Here is a 6000-nt window from a genome sequence, read left to right on the forward strand (position 1 = left end):
TGAAAGATGATTTCTAGGCTCTTTTTTTGATCATGGCTTTCAGTTAATCCAATAATGTTTAAATTATCTCTCCTGGATCTACTTTCCAGCTCATTGGTTTTTCCAGTGAGATATTTCACATTGTGTGCCACTGTTTCATTCCTTTGGTTCTGTTTTATAATATCTTTATTTCTCATAAAGTCACTAGCTTTGACTTGCTCCAATCTAATTTTTAAGGTAGTATTTTCTTCAGTGGTCTTTTGGACCTCCTTTTCATTAGGCTAATTCTGCCTTTCAAGTCATTCTTCTCCTCATTGGCCTTTTGGAGTTCTTTTGCCATTTGAGTTAATCTATTTTTAAGGTCTTATTTTCTTCAGTATTTTTGGGGTCTCCTTGTGCCAGTTGTTGATTTCTTTTTCATGGTTTTGTCAAATCACTTACATTTCTCTTCCCAAGTTTTCCTCTACTTCTCTAACTTGCTTTTCCAAATCCTTTTGGAGCTCTTCCATGGCCTGAGACCAGTTCATGTTTGTCTTGGAGGCTTTTGATGTAGGCTCTTTGACTCTATTGGTTTCTTCTGGCTCTATGCTTTAGTCGTCTTTGTCAACAAAGAAATATTCCAAAGTCTGTGTCTGAATCTGAGTCTGTTTTCACTGCCTGGCCATGTTCCCTGCCAACTTACTGGACTCTTGAGTTTTTTATTGGGGTATGACTGCTTGTAGAGTATAGAGTACTTTGTCCCAAGCTTGAGGGTCTGTGCCATTGTTTTAAGAGTTCTTTCTACACAGCAAGCTCTAGCACACCAGTGCTAGTCCTTCCCCAAGAACTGCCAACCAGGACCTGACTCAGATATAAGCTGGCTCTGCACTCCCTCTCAGATCTGCCACTTAATTCCTCCCACCAGGTAGGCCTGGGGCCAGAAGCAACTGTAGCTGTAGCTCTGTTAGCAGCCTCAGAGCTGCATCACCTCCACTGCACCTGGGGGCGAACTACTTCACTCTGTCCCAGCAATTTTTCCCACTAACCTTCTCTGTAGTCTTTGGTATTTGTTGTTTGAGAAGTCTGGCAACTGCCACAGCTCACTGATTCAGGGCACTAGGGTATGTCTGGTTGGTCCAGGAGCAGCTCACACTGGGCTCTGCTCTGCTCCCAGTTTCATACGCCAGACCTTACCCCATGACCATCCTAGCTCTCCTGGGCTGGAGCCCTGGTTCCCTCTGCTATTTTGTGGGTTCTCCAGTTCTAGAATATGTTCAGAGCCATTTTTTATAGGTGTTTGGTGGGACCTGGGTTGGAGCTTATGCAAGTCCCTGCTTTCCAACAGCCATCTTGGCTCTGCCCCCAGGGTGGATTCTTTGGATGACTATTTTACTCTCTGTTTCTTGGACCTCAGGGAAGTTTTCCTTAATGACTTCTTGGAAGATACTCTTCAGGCTCTTTTTTTCATCATGGCTTTCCCATCGACCAATAACTCTTAGATTATCTCTCCTGGTTCTATTTTCTAGTTTAGTTGTTTTAGTAATGAGATATTTTACATTTTCTTCTATTTTTTCATTATTTAGATTTTTGTTTGACTGATTCTTGATGCCTTATGGAGTCATTAGCTTCTACTTTCCCAATTCTAATTTTCAACAGTGTTTCCTTCAGTTAGCTTCAGTACCTCCTTTTCCATTTGACCAATTTTACTTTTCGAGGAGTTATTTTCTCCAGTTAGATTTTGTACTTCCCTATCCATTTGGCCAATTTTACTTTTTAAAGATTTGTTCTCTTCAGTGATTTTTTTCCATCTTGTCCATTTTATTTTTAAAAGAATTGGTCAGTTTTTCTTCTACCTTTGTAATTTGGCTTTTAAAACCCTCCTTGAGGCCTCCTGAGAATGCTTTTTGGGCTAGAGACCCATTCACATTCCCTCTTGATGTTTCATATGTGAATATAGTGTCAACGCTATCCTCTCTGGGTCTGTATTTCAGTCTTCCCTGTCCCCATAGTAAGCTTTTATGGTCTTTGCTTTTTTAGTTTGCTTCTTCATTTTGATTGCCTTTTTCCTTGTTTTTAAAGTGGATCTCTGCTTCTGGGGTACAGAGGGTTCTGTCACAAACTTCTTATGCAGACAGCTAGGGGCCTGGTTACTTGCTTTGTATATGGTGGCCTCTAGATCTGTCAGCTGGAAGGTATATAATATAGCTGTAGCTCACCTGGTGCTGAGCAGGAGCTGGCTAGTGTGTGCCAAGGTTGAGGCCAGGTGATGTCAATAGTCCCTTGAATCTTGCAACCTGAGGTGTGGGGGAGGGGTGGTCTGGCCACTGAAGGTCTCCTCCTACCCTAGGGCTGGCTAGACCACGGGTAGACTCAATTGCTGGTGGATGCCAGTCCATGCTGGTGTCTGCTGATTCCCTGGCTGTCTGAAGTCCTAGCCTTGGTGCTTGTAGGCTCCACCCTGCTGGGGCTCTGGATCTCCATCCACTGAGGTGGGGCTTGCTGGTTGCCTGCCTCCTGTGCTGGTCCCCTTCAGCTACAGCAAGAGGGGCCCTTCCCATTGATCTCCTTAACCTCCTGAGCTAAAAGATTGTTGTACCCCCTTTGCTGACTCCACTATTCCAGGAATTTTCCTGGAGCATTATTCTTTGGGTTTTTCAAGGTCAATGGTGGGGGTCAGGTGAGAAAACATACTGTTTATTTCACCATCTTGGCTCCCAGGAGTTCAATTAGGTGACTTTCAAACATTTAGTCTGTGTGCTGATATACCCAGGTGTAGCTGCTGCTGATGCTGCAAGCCCAGTGCTTCAGCTCCAACAGACCCCTGTTCTGCACTGAGAGGTTTGGCCATTGCTGCTGCCACTGGTGATACAGTGTGCCAGTGCCCACTCCTGCTCTACTCTGGTCAGATCTAGACCTGTGTGCTCTGTGCTCTCCCAGCTCAGTGCGACAGATCCTTCCTATGGACCTTCTTGACTCTCCTTGGCTGGAAATCTGCCACACTCTGTCTCCTTCTGGATTCTGCCACTCTCAAAATTGTTCAGATTAATTTTTTAGTGGTATCTGTAAAAATTCATGAGAGAGCTCAGTTGAGCGCCTGCTCTCACTCCACCATCTTGGCTCCACCCCAGAACAAGTTTTTATTAAGAATTTTGGGTTAGTGTCTCCAAAATTCACCATTAGAAAAATCTGTTTAGGAACTTAGTTTTGTCTCTTCATAGTAATGCTCCCTCTTTTTTTTGAAGAAGGGAATTGTCAGCTGATTTTCTTTCAAATTAAAAAGAAAGAAACATAACTCAATATGTATTTTTTTAAATGAGAGGCAATGAGTATCCCTTAGTGGTAGTGGTAGATGAAAGCAACCAGTTAGAATACAATATTACAATTAAGAGGAATGGTTGATATTAAAGGATGGTCTAATGCCACTCAGTGGTTTACCTCTAGATTCAGGCAACACCATCCTTGCTTTGTGATGCATGACAATGTAAGCAAAATTTGGGGGGCAGCTAGGTGGCATAACTGATAGAGTTTAAGGCTTGAAGTCAAGAAGACTCATCTTTCTGAGTTAAAGTCTGGCCTCAGACACTTACTAGCTGTGTGCAACTCACTTTCTGTTTGCTTCAGTTCTGCATCTGTAAAATGAGCTGGAGAAGAAAATAACAAATCATTCCATCATCTTTGCCAAGAAAACCACAAATGGGTTAATGAAAAGTCAAACAAGACTGACATGACTGAAAAATAACAAATAAAATTTTTAAATGAAGACAACAATTAGGAGGACAATTCATGAGACAAGAAATTATATTCTTATTGAGGCCAAATTCTTATGATTGCTTTGGCTCTAAAAGGTACTGTGCTATGATTGTAACAGACTGAAGAAGAGTGTGTGCGTGCATGTACGTGTGCGTGTGTGTGTGTGTGTGTGTGTGTGAGCAGGAAGTTGAGAGTTTGTTCTTGCAAAGCACCACTAACATAAAAATGCTTAAGTGGAAAATAGACAGAACCATGTCCACTGAAGCAATGTGTTGGAATTTTAATTGGACGGATTCAATAATTTCCTATATGAAACAATGCTAAGCCTACATCTGACCAAGAGCACTATCATACACAGAAAGGTGGAAAGACTACTTAGAAAACTCTAATATGTATCTGGATAGGAGGTAGCATAGCAGATAAGTAGCAAGATTGTTGAATTTGTTAAAATTTTATTAGTAGAGAGGAGACCAGAAGTGGTGCTAAGTAGATGGTGATCAAACTCTTCTTAAAACTCCCTAGCATGAGCTATAAAAAATTTCTGTGTGCATTTGGACATTGTTAGGAAATTGTCAATTACTAATTAAAGGCATATCAAAACATTAAGGATACCTTTCCAGAAAAGTTAACAACTCTTCTAGAAAAAAACTCTTCATCAGGATTTCCCAGTAACAGAGCACGAAAAAATTGAAAATAGACAATTTGGTATATCATATCACTATAATAGGTGGTCATTGATAAGATACACAGTGTCTAGAGGATGGACAAGACCATTTAAACATTATGATATAAGAATTGGATGAAGAAACTTAATTAGCTTAGAGAAGATAAGACTCAGCAAGGACAAAATGGCTATTAAAAGATTTAGACTGTTTCTGTTTGTCCTCAGAGGGCAGAGTCAGATACAATAGATAGACATTTTAAGGAGCCAAATTTAGACTTGATGTCAACAAGAAGAAGAAAAGACAGAAACAAAAATTCATAACAATTTAGAGTTGCCTCAAAGTGGTATAGACTAATAGACTGTCTGTTATAGGTGATAAGTTCTCTCTTCTTGGAGGTCTTCAAGAAGAGGCTTAGAGACCTGATAAGTTACAATTTTATGTTTATTTCAGTCTAGATACTACTGAGGTTACTTCCAACTCCCAAGTGAGTGACTCTGACTCTTTGATTGTCAAAAATCAAGTTGATCATTTCATAAAGTATGTCATGTTACAAATAGAATCCATTTTATATGTTTTCTATTACAAATCAGTCTTCTCATCCTATGAAAAGACCAGATCTGTTCAGGGACAGAATAATTTTTTAATATCAGAACTTTAATGTTAAAAGACAGTAGGAAATTTTGCATTCTGAACCCCAATTAATAAAGAATTTGGCTTATGAAAAAGAGGAACATTTAATTGAGTATGTTTTTTATGTATATATACATATACATATACATATATAAGTCATTCTTGTGAATGGTATAACTATTGTGACAAATGAAAGGGATATACATAGGTTGTGAATGCCTGTATAAATTAACTGATGTAAAGATATAAAATATAAATAAGAGATATAAAGGGAGGGCTATGAGGGAAGTGGTAAGGAGGTTGTAGAAAAGGGTAAATTACACCAAAGGAAGTGGAAAAAAACATATTATAGTAGAGGGAAAGAAGGGAGGGAGAAGAGCAGTATTTGAGCTTTACTGTCATCTGATCTAGTTCAAGAAGGGAATAACATACTCTGATAAGTTTAGAAATCTAACTTGTCCTATGGGAAGTGGGAGGAAAAGGGGGGAAAAAGGGAGGGGGGAGGGCAGAAGGAAGAGGAGAAGTAGCAAGTGGGTTACGGTAAGATAAGGGAGGGGAATAAAGAGGGAGGGTTAACTGAGGAAAGCGGCGGTCAAAAGCAAAACTTTGTTGGGGAGGAGAAGGGGAAAGGGAGAAATAAAAGCATAAACAGGGGGAATTAGGATGGAGAAAAAGACACAGATAGAAATCATAACCCTGAACGTGCAGGGGATGAACATTCTCACAAAACAAAAGCAGATAGCAGAATGGATTAAAAACCATAATCCTACAATATGCTGTTTAGAAGAAACACATCTGATTTGTGGAAACTTATCAGATTTGTGGAAAAGTAAAGAATTCATGACCCAACAAGAGATAGAGAGCATTACAAAATGCAAAATGGATAATTTTGATTATGTCAAATTGAAATGTTTTTGTACAAAAAAAGCCAATGCAACAAGAATTAGGAGGGAAGCAGAAAATTGGGAGAAAATCTTTGCAACTAGTATCTCTGATA

At 39.8% G+C, this 6000-nt stretch overlaps 1 pseudogene; it reads right to left on the bottom strand.

The window, feature by feature from the left end:
- The window catches only part of LOC118838061, a 48584-nt pseudogene extending 46068 nt beyond the window's left edge, over positions 1-2516 (bottom strand).
- Between the last annotated feature and the right edge of the window lie 3484 nt (positions 2517-6000).

Source organism: Trichosurus vulpecula, chromosome 1 (genome assembly GCF_011100635.1).
Source record: "Trichosurus vulpecula isolate mTriVul1 chromosome 1, mTriVul1.pri, whole genome shotgun sequence".
In the NCBI taxonomy this organism is placed as follows: domain Eukaryota; kingdom Metazoa; phylum Chordata; class Mammalia; order Diprotodontia; family Phalangeridae; genus Trichosurus; species Trichosurus vulpecula.